This window comes from Rhinopithecus roxellana, chromosome 5 (assembly GCF_007565055.1).
Source record: "Rhinopithecus roxellana isolate Shanxi Qingling chromosome 5, ASM756505v1, whole genome shotgun sequence".
NCBI classification, from domain to species: Eukaryota; Metazoa; Chordata; class Mammalia; order Primates; family Cercopithecidae; genus Rhinopithecus; species Rhinopithecus roxellana.
Genome location: NC_044553.1, coordinates 140,426,112 through 140,441,402, shown reverse-complemented (window position 1 = coordinate 140,441,402; position 15,291 = coordinate 140,426,112).

The following is a 15,291-nucleotide window of genomic DNA, read 5'->3' as shown; positions in this document are numbered from 1 at the left end:
AAGAGTTTACAGAGAAATTTAAATGTATTTCAGGTGTCTAACCCATTATTAAGACACTGGTGTTAACTAATTTTATAAAGACATCTATCTTCTTACAAAACAGTGAACCTCAGATCGATGCTGGTGAAGTCCAAGGTGATAGCAATTGCCATTTTTAACACTCTTGGCCTTTTCACCCCAAATCACAGGCTTCCTGGGAGCAAGGACCTTGTGGAATCATTGCGTCTAATTTAGGGCATGCTAAGTGCCCAATAAGTATATTAAAAATTTTTAAGTCTTGTAAGCTCAGGAATCTATTTAAGAAGTGAGGAAATATTTGGCATCACTTCAAGAAAAAAACCTAAAAAAAAAAAAAAAAAAAACCAAAGACATCTATTTTACTGATTTTTTGTTTTCCATTTAGCAGACTTTGAAGAACTCTGACCTCACTTGCAGCTGATTAGGAAAAAGCCCTTTACCACCCTTCTTAAAAAAAAAAAAAAAATACCTACTCATTTTATAATTGCAATAGAGCACTGCAACGCATGTGGCAACACTGATGGATATCCTTTTCCTATGAACTTGAAGCCTGAGATGTATGTACCTGAACTACAGATTAATCAACATGCAAGCATGGGCCGTTGTGTCTTGCTGATTAATTATGCTGAATGATGGATTCCGGTTTAATCACTTTACCTGATAGATGTAGAGAGCTTGCAAATGACAGTCACCGTATCATTTCTCAATAAGCTGCTTTCTAACCAGCTTACTGAAAAAAACTTCAGGAAGTTGATGTTCCAGGAAAAAAACAAGTACACACTTTTCCATGAATAACTTTACATATCTCTGATATCTTCCACCTTAATATTTGTCCTCTGACCACAAAATCATATAAATACAATAATTACCCAGGAATCCTATTGTCTAGAAGTCTGTCTGTCTCATCCTGGAACTGGAAAACAGAATTTAAAAGGTTATTGGATTTATAATTGGGTTTATAATGTTAAGAAAATGAGTCTTTCCTTAGTCTAGAAAACCACTGACTCGTGATTAAAATTACCTGTCTAAAAAAAAATAAACATAACGACGAATAAGCTCTCTGCTCTTGAGGGGGAGGGCGGATGCTAGTTTGATTCATACAAGAAAAATTTACGAGTTAATTGATCATTTCTCTATCTGAAGAAAAGGATATGTGACAGAATTAATGTTTTCTTCCTAGAAAAATCAGTAGGTGGTCCCTAAGGACAAAATAAATATCCGAACCAAGTGAGCTTTAACAAATTGGTAGCAATTCCCACCACCCACCCCAGAGAAGTTAATCTCTTCCTCCCTTTTCTTTCATTGCAGGTACCTTAGCATAGCATTTTTCACACTGTACAATTCATTAGAGTTGCCTGAGTAGGTTTGTCTCTCCTCTATAATGGTAGTGATGGCCTGGAAAATAGCAGCCATTTTATGTATATACAGGACTCAAGGACTCAAGAACCTGCAGATGCTTGCGGTTACAGGCGTGTGCCACAGTGCCCAGCTAATTTTTGTATTTTTAGGAGAGACAGGGTTTCACTATGTTGCCCAGACTGGTCTCAAACTCCTGAGCTCAAGCAAGCTGGTCGCCTCAGCCTCCCAAAGTGCTGGGATTACAGGTGTGAGCCACCTCACCCAGCCCATTATATATTTTTTAACACTGTCCTTCACAGTGTTTAAATGGTTCCTTATTGGTAGATGCTCAATAAAATCTTATTAACTTACGTTGAAGACATTTATAGATTACACATAGGAAAAGGTAAGTTTGCCCATTCCTGAAGTCTCTAGTGCCTTTCAACATCAAGTAAACTGCCTTAAACCTCAACCCCAATCAGGTCCTGATTGAGACAGGATTCCTATAAAGGGCTTCCCTCTCGTGAAAGAGAGATTCTAGCACTACCTGTGAGTGCCAGGGTGCCTTCCAAGATGCAGTCTCTCTTGCTGTCTGTCTCTTTGTGCAGGCCATTTATGAGTCCTTCCTCCACGAGCACTTCAGTCTCCCTGCACGGCATCAGGCTGAGTCTGATAACCTCACTGTAAACAGAGCCAGCCTTGCTTTTGGGCCCAGCTTCCTGTCAATACCCCTCTGCCAAAATCAAAGCCTAACATGAACTTGAGTGATATAGTTTGGATACATGTCCCTTCTAAATTGCATATTGAATTGTAATCCTCAATGTTGGAGGTGGGGCATGGTGGGAAGTGATTGAATCATGAGGGTCGATTTCTCATGAAGAGGTTAGTAGCATTCCCACGGTCCTGGCCTTGTGACAGTGAGTGAATTCTCACGAGATCTGTCTGTTTAGAACTGTGTGGCACTTCTCTCTCTCCCTTTCTCTCTCTGTCTTGCTCCTGCTTTCACCATGTGACATGCCTACTCCTCCTTCACCTTTTACCATGATTGTATGCTTCCTGAAGGCCTCCCCAGAGGCCAAGCAGGTGTTGCTACCATGCTTCCTATATAGTCCTAAATACCTGAGATTCTGTGAGCCAATTTGTTGGAAATGGGTGCTCGGTGTCACAAAATCAACACTGAGACAAAGGATCTCTCAAAAAGGCTAGTTCACTTTCTGAAGAAAGGGTGCCACTCGCTAGCAATCTTGCCATGAGAGCACACCCAAACAAAGGAGACAGAGACATTTATAATCTTTGTAACCTGATACAGTGGTCCTATGGCTGTGTCCAATTTCCACTGGTCGGAACAAGACATCACATTCTAAGCTTGACCCAATTGGCTAACAGCTTAAAACTTTTCTAAATAGGCAAAGGGGAAAGAGGACAAAGAAAAGACGACAGTATTCATGAGACGGTCAGAAGGGTTTCCAAATAAGGAATGGCATGCACTATGGTCTGGGGCTCACTTATCCCTGTCCAGGCATGCCAGGGCAAGTCAGAGCAGCTACATGGGAACATATACAGATATGCATAGAGTAAAAAAATGACAAACTCTTTATAGTTTTAAGAAACTTTGAAGAAAAACATCTCCATTCCTCACACAATTGAACCTCTTTTCTTTATAAATTATGCAGTCTCAGGTATTTATAGAAATGCAAGAATGGTCTAACACACTGAATAATGACACTGTCTGAAAATTTCACTTGCTGACACCTGCTCCTATTTTCATACCAAAGCTTAAACTCTTTCTACTATGTATACAATCTACATCAGCCATCTGGAAGTTCCCATAGTCATCATCGCCAGTCATCAGCCACCATTCAGGGGACTAAACCAAGGCATGACTGGTTTGAGACTTCAATCAAGTTGAAGTTGTAAGGAAGATTTATGGTGCTGTCTCTGAAAAGTAGAAGAATTAGTGACAAGGTTTCAGTTTAAAAAGGCTCTTTTGTGGCAATTACAACATTAGTGTAATGACAAACAGTGTTGAAAGTCAAAGAGCCTTGGGTTATTTAGCTAATTTCTTTTTAATTTCTCTTAAGCTTCAGTTACTTCCTCTGTGTAATAGAGACAATGAGTGGGGAGGGAAGGGGAAGAAGGAAGCTTAATATATAAAGTGCTTAGAATAGTACCTAGTTTGTTAATCTTGAATAACTATCAACTGTATTCCTCTTTACATATAAAAACAAAACTACAGTTTACTCAACAAAAACAGTCAGCGAATAGATATAGCCCTGGAGGTTGTCAAAGTAAGCACTGAATTGAACCTTAAGGCTCTGATTCAAAGCAGAATGAAAGAACAATTGTAAGCCCTTCTCTCAAGGGGCATTAACCCTGATAGACTTTGAGTGGTGTAGAAATAGATCCAGCTAGGCTTCTGCCTTTTTCCAACTTTGGTGCTGCAAGGCAAAAACGTTTGTAAGACTCTAGTCAAGAGTACAACTGGAAGCCCATGCACTTTATGTCTAAATATTTAAAAGTTATAAATGAAGCTATACAACTATTAATTAAAATAAGCTCTATCCTCTGACATACAAGTATACATTTACATAACTGGGCAAGTTACGCTTGAATTTACTGTTATTGCACACTGTAGACTTTCCGGCTAGAATATGGTAGTACAGGGAGAGCTGTCTCCAGGCCCTTGTCTACCCCAGCTATGGCTTCATGGTAAGACTCCTGCTTCGTTGCACTCTCTTCAAAAGGAGACCCTCAATAGCCCTTTTGGCATGAGGGTGAGCGAAGTGGAGGCTAGTGCCTTCAGGTGGAAGAACTCAAGAAGCAGGCTTGGATAAGCCCTGGAAAATGATTCGGGGTCATGTAGACAAGGACCAGGTACTAAGTGTGGTCTGGAAGGCAAGGTGCTGTCACCAAATGAGTACATTCCCTTGGTCTTATGCTCTTCTGGTTTCAGCTAGATGGAGACTAGAACAGGACCCTCTAAAGCCCAGCATCTGGAAAACGAGCCCTTCTTGCTCACATCTAAAGACAAGATACTTAAGGTGAACATTTTGTAACAAAAGGGAAGACTGCACCCTGAGCACAGAATCAGGAGGACTAGGTTACAAAGCAGAATGAGTTATACCCACAGATAAAATACCAGTCAAGGAGTTACACATGTGATGTGACAGTGGCACAGGGAAACTTCACATTTGAAACTTTTTTAGTCTTTTTTTTCTTTCCTTTTTTTTTTTATTTTCCTCTCTTTCTTTTTTCCCAGAGTCTATGTATGTGTACTGTTTCATTATACAAAATTAGCTTTTTGTGCATTTCTGGTCAACTAGCAGAAAAGTGATGCAGTCCTTGAGTCTTTTTAATAGAAAAGCTTAGACAGTTTTTACTTAGGTAAGGAATCAACACCTTTATGTGCAAAAGCCTTGGACTATTCTTGCAAATAATACAGCCCACCTAAGACTCTCTGCCCAAAAATCTATCTACAAAAGACAATAAAATCATTTATAGTTTTAAAATAAAGATTTAAAACATAATATTGTATTCTATTCTTTCTATTTCCCACATAAAGGAGCTCTTTAAATCAATACTGGGAAATTAGCTGTCTATCCAGAATTACTACATTTGGGAAAGAATTCTGAATGTTAGGCAGTTACTTAAAAACTAAGGTTTTCATTATTCAGATTATTGTACCACTAAGATTAAGATGTCATTTCTTTATAATGAGTAAAATCACAGCAATTTAAAGTTGGCAGAGATTTTTAAAATCCCAAATCATTGACATGGGAGGTATATTAAAAAAAATTCAAATGGTTGAGTGAGTTGTTCAAGACCATAGAGGTGAATTTGGGCTGGAACTCAGAACTCAATCCAGCGAAGTGCGCTTTTCTCTGTAATGATGTATCAACTATAGAACTGCGAATAAAAAATATGTTCCTAGATTTTCTTGGAAGATTTAAATTAAGAAATGTGGTAATAAAAGAAGGAGAAGGTAATACAGCATTGGAGTAGCTATAGAGGAGTTTCTTCTGGGTCAGACATACAGATAGTTGCCACGTCTTCCAGAACCCAGTGCCTAATCTAGAACTGTTAGTGTACCATTTTTCTAAAGAAACTGGCTAATTTAAAGACTGGAAAAAAAAAAAAGAGGCAGAAAGTATAGTGAAGAGGACACCATCCAGAATGTAAAATACTTTTAAAAACCCAGTCTGAATTTGATTTTAATCATCATCTCACCCACTTGTAAATTTCCAAGAAGTACAGAACTATAAGGCACAGAACATGAGTCAAAGTCTTTTACTTCACAGAAATCACTTTCTGCATAGCTCTTTGGGGAAAAGAGCAGGGTTAAATGAGACCAAATACTTTGCATGTTTGATTTGAAGTGGATCTGACAATGACACACCAAGGAGGCATCTGCAACGGTAGCAAGAGCTGGGGTGGCTAAGCAGCAAGCTAGAGGCTTAGAAATCTATAACAACAGAGAATCAGCCCAAATAGGATTAATTTAGGACTGCCTGTCACTTGTGACTCTTGGACCAGTTGTACAAGGAGGACTGGCTGGGATTATACAATAGCCTTGAACCTGTTTTTAGGTATAACTAGCTGCCTGGACTTGCCTCCTAAATTTAGCACACAGGAGGATAAAGGATTTAAGTAAAACTGAGAGAAGGTTAGCATATTCTCCACTGAGATAGATTTCCTCTTAAACAAAGAGGTCTCAAGGGCACATGTTCCAAGGAATATGTTTGCCATATTAAGGCACTTAAGATGGGAGCTTCTGTTTTAAAGGAAAGCCTAATTGTCACAAATTGCATACTCACCTGGCAGCCTGTCAACACAACTCATATATAGCACCTTGAGAAGTGGGAAAGGCTGCGTCATTCCAGGAGTAAAGTTGGAAGTGAATTCATGACTGCCCCACAGGAAAAAAAAAATCAAACATGTTTTATATGAAATACAGTAAAAAATAAAGAAATCTTTCCCAGAATCATAAAACACTATAGATGATAAAAATCCTTGAAATCATCTGTTTCACCTTCATAATTTTGGAGAATAGGAATGAAGTTCCAGAAAAATTAGGGGGTAGCACCAACATTAGAGAATTAATAAACAAAGCCAGTACAGACAGTGGTTTAAAAAGACTAAGCTAGTGTCAAATTGCCTTAGTGTGAACTCTGGCCCCACTAATGACTGGCTGTGTAACGTTGAGTAAAACGCTTTCTGCATGCCAGTTTTCCTAAGTGTGAGTGGAGGGTCATAGTCTCTATAAATAAAGTATGTCATATAAAATCGTTTGCACCGTTGCAAGACAGATGGTAAATAGTCAAAAAATGAAATTTATTAAAAGGAAGAATAATAAGATGATAATGATGATGACTTCAGTATTTGGCAAGAATCAGTCCAGGATTTACACTTTTGCCCTCTAATATTCACCAACGATTTCAGAGTCAAAGTTAACTGCAGTCAACTGTAGTTAAAAGACAGACTTTTCTAATGAAAGAGCTAACTGAACTATCAACAGGATGGAGTACTACTGGAAGAGTTGATGAGACTGAGGTGGATAAAAGGACAATTAAACCTTAGTGGACATGGAGTTGTCAACATCAGCTTAAGACAGAAAGATCAAGCGAAGAGCCACAAAACTCTGCCTTCAGTCTTATTCTAGATAATATATTCACAAACACCCTCAACATAGATATAGAAGATATGCTTATCAAATAGGAGACTGGCATTATATTGATAAGGCAAGATATTAGCAGACTACAGCCAAAAAATTAATCTAAAAAGAAAATTAGTCATATTAATTTAAAAATCAACTACATAGACAAAATACAAAGATGATATGTGTCAATCTTAAATAAAACAGTAGAATGTCAAAAACATTTAGAAGTTTAGACCTAAAATTATGCAAAATCCAAAGATCAGTAAATGTATTGATGAAAAATCCTTGCACTCAGTGAAAATTATGAGCAAACATTTTACCATGAATTTGAAAAGCTAAAACTACTGCCTCTTTGCAATAACATTAAAAGGTAGAATTCAAAGTTCTAAGAAAATAAATGGTAAGAAAGTGAAGGAGATGAAATAAAAGCTGATTTCAAGAAAGAGGTAGACAAAATGTAAAATCAATGCAGCAGTAAAGATGCAACTGGAAGGCATGCAAGAGTGAAAAAACAAAACTCTGAATAGGAAAAAAAGCAAAATTTTAAAAAGAAATGGAAGAAAGTATAAAAATGAATGAGAGTGAAAAGTGATACAGAAGACCATCAAAGGGAAATCCAGCATATACCTACGCAGTGACTTCAAAGAACGAAGCAATCTTTCTGGGTAAAAATGAGTCACATTTTTTTCTGAAATAAAAGTAGACTTGAAGCTACATGTGTTAAAGTCCATGCTAGATATCTAGAGTGGATACCAAGATGTATGGACTTAAAAGTACAGAATTTCTTTAACAGCTAGAAACATAAAATATGAATGGTGAGAAAATCCACAAGAACATTCAAATCTGTGATTGTTGACAAACATTTAAAATTAACTTAAAGAAAATATATACCAAGGAAATTATATCAAATCAAATGATTCTTCAGCTATAAAGACTATACACAAATGGTATTAAATATATGAAAATTGAGTGAAATTATTCCTGTGGGTTTTTCTGGAAAATTAATAGAGGACAAGTTCAGCCTCCAACAATGAGTATGAGGAAACCACAGTGACAGTACAGGGAGAGAACATTGAATGGTAAACAACTGGGAGTCAAAGGATATCATTTAAAGCTGATATATCAAATAATACAAGCTTATTATTTCATTTTATGCTGCTGCAAAAAACATACCCGAGACTAAGTAATTTATAAAGAAAAAGAGGTTTAACGAACTCACAGTTCCAGGTGGCTGGGGAGGCCTCACAATCATGGCAGAAGGTAAAAGGCATGACTTACATGGCAGCAGACAAGAGGCAAGTGAAAGGAGAAACCCCTTATAAAACCATCAGATCTCGTGAGACTTATTTATTCACTACCACAAGAACAGTATGGGGGAAGCCACTCCCACGATTCAATTATCTCCCTCCAGGTCCCTCCCACAACATGTGGGGATTATGAAAGCTACAATTAAGGATGAGATTTGGGTGGGGACACAGCCGACCCATATCAATAAGAATAACAGCATTTAACTCTACAAGGATAATTTTAAACAAGACTTAAATTGACCGAAATTGAGGAGTAGAAGGGAAAGGAAATGGGAATATGCTAACTGTATCATCTCTTATAGAAGAGTGATTCTTCTTTAAAAAAAGGATACATTTACTAAACAACTTTTTAAAATGGAGGCAACCTTTCCTAAATATGAGAACTACACATAAACACACAGGAAAATCAAAAATATAAAACACATAACAAAACACACATAAAGCCTTGTGCAGTGGCTCATGCCTATAATACCAGCACTTTGGGAGGCTGAGGTGAGAGGATCACTTGAGTTCAGGAGTTCAAGGCCAGCCTGGGCAACATGGAGAAACCCCATCTCTACAAAAAATACAAAAATTAGCTGAGCATGATGGTGCATGCCTGTAGTCCCAGCAGCTCAGGAGACTGAACTGAGAGGATTGCTTGAGCCCTGGAGGTCAAGGTTACAGTAAGCCATGATCATGCCAGTGCACTCCAGCCTGCATGATGGAGTGAGACCCTGTCTCAAAAAAATTTAAAAAATAAAATTTTAAACATACACACACAAAGGTAGCAATATAAAAAATCTTTTGGCATAACTGATAAGAAAATGTGCAACATGATTTTATTAAAATAGAAAAGACTTAGATTATAGAAAAAGTTCAATGCTTTGCAATATACCCACAGTTAATATTTCTATTAATAAAAGTGAAATCTATCAATGCTTGGGCCTTACCTTTTATTGTTTTCATTTACTCTACTACTGACCTCCTTGCTGTTCTGGAACATGTCAGATATGCTCTTGCCTGGAAGCCTCTGCATTTAATGTTTCATTTTGCTTTCTCCAGTACGTTCCCACATTCCCATAACCAGCCACCTCATATTCTCTAGAACTTTTCTCAAAGATCTTGTTCACAAAAAGAGACTTAGACAATGTTTAGAAAGAAATAGGCAAGAGAGATGAAAACAACCTGTGTGTGTGCACAAACACATATATGTATGTATATATTAAGGTAAGAACTTAATAATTCTTACTTTCAAAAGGAAGGACATTGAGCAGTGGAGAAGCAATGGTGAGAGGGGATTTTCACTTTATACTTTGTAATAAATTGGATATTTCAATCATGTGCATGTATCCTATACGTTTAAAACTGTTTTAACATGATGATACATTGTGATGAGAACCAAAAGAACGTCAAAAGAAAGTTGTAAAGCGACTTTTTAGACAAGGAGAAGAGATTAGCCAGGAGTGGTGGAAATGACAGATCTCCAGATAGAAGACAGGGATAAAGACAATCTTAAAATCAAGCATCAGCATTGCATGTACACAGAGGTACAAGTCGCTTAGTATAACTGAACTACAAAGGAGAAGGCAGAATGTGGGAGAGTTGAGGCTGGTAAAACAGGCCAGGTGTATATACTACGCTGAGTCTCTTACATCTCATTCTGGAAGCAATAACAAGCCACTGCAGAGTTCCAAGTGAAACCTTCAAAAACATTGCTACATATCAGAAGTTAGTTGAATGTTTTTATATAATGCCGCATATAATAACTTACAATATAAAACCCATACAATCAGCTCAATTAAGAAGTCTGTAATAACTAGTTTTGTTATAAATTTGAAGACATTCTAACTTTTACAGCGTTCATGAGACTATAAATTGGTCCAGCCACTTTGGATAGCAATTTGCAATATCTATTTCAGTTGAAAATGGCATTTTATACATCTCAGTAATTCTATATCCAAGAAATACTCAGGTAAAAACCAAAAGAAGCATGTACAGGAGTTTATTGCAACATGTTTGTAATATCAGACCTTGGAAGACAAAAGGGGAGGTAAATATACCAGGGTACATTCAAAAATATTATTCACAGTTGAAATGTGGAAGTGAAAAGTCACATCACAGCAAATACCAAAACAAACAAACAAACAAACAAAAAAAACCTCTAATCAAGTCAATCCAGGTAAGTGGAGTTCATCTACTCTGTACTTGTTTTATTTTGTTGCTATAACAAATTATCACAAACCTAATGACTTAAAACATCAGAAAGGTGTTATCTTACAGTTTTGAAAGTCAGAAATCTGAAAAGGGTCTCACTGTGCTAAAATAAAGGTGTTAGAAGAACTGCATTCCTTCTGGAGGCCCTAGGAGATAATTTGTTTACCCTGCCTTTTCCAGTTTCTAGGCTGCACACATTCCTCAGCTCACAGCTCCTTCTTCCTTCTTTGAAACCAGCACTGGCTGGTCAAATCCTTCTCACATCACATTGCTCTCACACTAACTCTTCCTCCTCCCTCTTGTTTAAAGGACCTATGTGGTTCCATGGCTCTCACTTAGATAATCAGATTATATCTCTTTTAAGGTCAGCTGATTAACCACCTTAGTTTCACCTGCAACCTTAATTTCCTTTTGCCATGTAATAGAGTGTATTTGCCGGTTCAGGAGAATAGGATGTTGACATCTTTTGGGGGGCTGTAATTCTGACACATACCTCTGGTAAGTGATGCTCTGTTACACTCTTTCACCATCATGAAATAGCATCAGCTCAGAATAATGGTAGGTAACAGTAAAATGCTCATTTATGTAGGTGTTACACAAAATAACTCTGGAAATCAGAAAGCACAGAATCAAAAGCAATCTCAACTGGCACCATCTATTAGCTATTTGTAATTCAAGGTTTACTACTTTTGAATTTGAGGTTCATAGCACTTAACTAGGTTCAGTGAAGATTTGAAACAACCTTTTTTTTTTTGAACCCACAATCTATTTGGAGATGTAACCAGCCAAAGTCAAAATAATATTCATAGAACAATAGGTAATTCACATTGATCATTGTAGATGAGACTTACTAAAATACCACGCAAGTCCTTTTTTTTCTGAGTTTTCATTCAATTGATGTCCAATTGCCAAAATCAAGTGGGTGAATAAATCAGTGGTTGCTGTTGATTTCCCAGGCTCCTGCTAACCTGAGATGATTTGAAGAGTTGCTGTTCTATCAAACTGATCATGAATAAATGACTGGACACTCAATTCCCTTTAGAATGTCTGTTAAAATATTGATTTGACCTCCGAGTGTACTGGGGGTTTAGTAATGTATGTAAAACTGTCATTAAAATTTCATATCATGCACAAGTTACAATGAAGCTAACTATATCTTGCTGGCCAATTTTTTCCCCTGGAGTTCTGACAGAAAGGAAAGAGACAGTAGTCAGTTATCAATAAGATGAGGCAGAACAAGGAAATTTGAATGTTGATTAGAGAAATAGGCAAGTCTCTGAATTCTACTGAGAATTAGCCTCCACCACACCACCCCCTGGCTGAAGTACTGTATCGTATTTTCTAAAATATTATAGAAAATAACCCTCTTAAAAATGTAAGACCACTGAATGCTATTCTATTTTTGCACAGGAAATTAGGGTGTAGAGAGTGCAATACAAATGTCTTCAGAATTTCACAAGAAACACTCTGTGGAAATCCTTTTAAATTTATTTGGTGGTTTACCTCCCACCCTGAGGGGTTGAAAATCTCAAGCACAAGAAGCAGTTCCTGATTTACTGGTTGATCCACAGCCTTTGTTTCAGTGACAGCTCGTTTGACCCATTTCATTTCTCTAAATTGCTTTCTAATTTCCTGAGGACAGCAGCGTTGTTGTATTGTGTTTAGAGCATTATGTGTTTCAAAATGCTGAACACTCTCATTTTATTTTATATTTCATCTCAGTTGGAAAGGCAGTTTTCCCATAGAGGGGCAGAGTGTAGGTTCGGAGAGTCAAAGGACTCAAGTTCCTGCTCTGCTGTTTACCAGTTGTATGAGCTCAGGGAATTAACTGTTCTGGGCCTGAGCTTCCAGAATCTATTTAAATAAGGGATTGAACTATATTTTCAAAGGATGTTTTCTGTTCTAATGTGCTATACTCTTTCAAGTTATCATTATGGTTGTTTAGCACAAGTAAAACTACTGTTGTCATTATTTATACAACAAAAGGTAGCTTTGTTAGTTACAGGAGCATTGTCCAACCATACCTAATCATTTTGAACAAAAAAACAGATTTAGCCGTTAAACAGCAAATAGAAGTGATGTCAGCAAAGTGACCGAATAAGAGGTTCCTAGCTCATAGAAACAATGTGGCATCCATCTATAGACAACAGCTTTGTGGGAGTTTGGGGACCCATAGGGGGTTGCAAAACCCTGGTGGAGCCTAAGACTGAGGAGGGCTGCTTTGAGAAGGCAGGCACATGCCCCAGTGGTATTAATAACTTAGCCAACTATGGTCTGCACTGTGTATTGGAAGCAGCCACATGCCCCTGTGGACTTAGCTGCAACCCTGCTTGGCCATGGTCCTGATACCAGCCCCATCTGCCAAGTGGCCCAGAAGGATTTATACCCATCCATGCCCACAGTAAATGAGCTAGTAAACTTGGGCTCAACCAGGATCCTGAAATAGCTCTATGACCCAGTGCCGACCTTGTTCTACTGTAGTCCAGGGGCATTAGTCCCCACCCAGAGACTCAAAAAGAGATATGCCCATTTGGGACTGTGTGGCAGACCCACCAAAACCAGTTCCCACTGTGGACTCTGAAGCAGCCCTATGATCCAGCTCCAGCTCCACGGTACCACAAGTAGGGGAAAGTCCTCTCCACCTCGGGACCCAGTGGAAAATACACCCATTCATGCTCCCAGTTAAAAGATGATCAAATTTGGTCTTGGCTGTGGAGACTGAAATAGGCCTGTGACTCAGTTCTAGCTCCCTCTGCCATGATCTGGGGGCAGTCTGATCTGCCCAGGTTGCTAACAGGACATCCCGCTCAGTAACAAAAACACTAACCTCAGGCTGAACTGTAGCCCCTAAAGTAGCCCGATGACATAGCTTCTGTCTTCCTCTGCAGTCCAGAGGCAGTTCAGAAATTTGCTCACTGATCAGGAGCCATCATACCCATTGATGTCTTTGGTAATAGGCCCTCCACCCATGTGCAAACTTAATTAGAGACTCAGAAATAACCCTGTGACCCAGCTTCATCCCACTCAACTGCTATCCCAAAGGTGGTTTTATATCTTTCCAGGGACCAGTAGAAAGAAGGTTTTTATTTACCAAATCAAGCTGTAAAAACTGGAATAGATACTTGCTTCTTCAAATGCACAGACGCCAAAGCAAAGCTACAGGGATCATGAGGAATTAGTCAAATATGACACCACCAAATGAAACTAATCAAGCTCCAGTAACCAATCTTAAAGAAATAGAAATTCAGGGCCGGGCCCAGTGGCTCATGCCTGTAATCCCAGCACTTTGGGAGGTGGAGGCAGGTGAATCACGAGGTCAGGTGTTCAAGACCAGCCTGTCCAAGATGGTGAAATTCCGTCTCTACTAAGAATACAACAAAATTAGCTGGGCGTGGTGGCAGGCACCTGTAATCCCAGCTACTCAGGAGGCAGAGGCAGGAGAATCGCTTGAACCCAGCAGCAGAGGTTGCAGTGAGCCAAGACTGTGCCACTGCACCACAGCTTAGGTGACACAGTGAGACTCTGTCTCAAAAAAAAAAAAAAAAAAAAAAGAAACAGAAATTCAAAACTAGTTGGCAAAGAATTCAAAATAATCATCTTAAAGAAGCTCAGTAACCTAAAGGAAAACACAGACAACTAAATAAAACTAGGAAAAAAAATACATGAACAAAACCAGAAGATTATTAAATATAATAAATGGCAGCCATAAAAAGCAAGCAAACAAACTTTACAGCTGAAGAATAAAATAATGGAACTGAAAAAATCAATAGAGAACTTCAACAGCAGACTCAATTGTGCAGAAGAAATAATCAGTGAACGTGAAGATACAGGAATAAAATTAGCCAGTTAGAGGGAAAAAAATAATAACAAAGATTGAAGAAAGCATACAGGACTTATGAGATACCTGTCAAGTGAACCAATATATGAATTCTAGGGATACCAGAAGGTGAGAGAAATAGAAAGAAATAGAGATCTTATGTTTAAAAGCAATGCTTGAAAACATCCCAAATCTACAGAGGCAAATGTACATCTTTATTCATGAAGCCCAAAAGTCCCCAAATATATTAAACCTAAAGAGGTATACTGAGATGGATTATAGTCAAAAGTCAAAGAAGGCCGGGCACAATGGCTCCTGCCTGTAATTCCAGTACTTTGGGAGGCTGAGGCAGGCAGATCACCTGAGGTCAGGAGTTCGAGACCAGCCTGGCCAATATGACAAAACCCCATCTCTACTAACTATGCAAAATATATACTAAATACACGTCTCTACTAAAAACACAAAAAATAGCAGGGCATGATGGCATGTGCCTGTAGTCCCAGCTATTTGGGAGGCTGAGGCAGGAGAATTGCTTGAATCGGGAGGCAGAGTTTGCAGTGAGCCAAAACCAAGATCACAACACTGCACTCAAGTCTGGGCTACAGAGGAAGACCATCTCAAAAAAAAAAAAAAAAAAAAAATCAAAGACAAAGAGAAAATTGTGAAATCAGCAAGAGAAAAGCAACTGATCGCACACAAGTGAGCACCACAATAAACACTATCAGCAGATTTCTAAGCAGAAACATTACAAGCCAGTAGAGAGTGGATAATATGTCTAAAGTACTGAAAACAAAGCAAAAACTACCAATCTAGAATACCCAGCAAAATTCTCCTTTAAGAATGAAGGAGAGATACAGACTTTCTCAGACAAACAAAAACTGAGGAAAATTGTTACCACTAGGACATGCTATACAGTATATGATAAAAGGAGTTCTTCAGTTGAAATGAAAAGGTGCTAA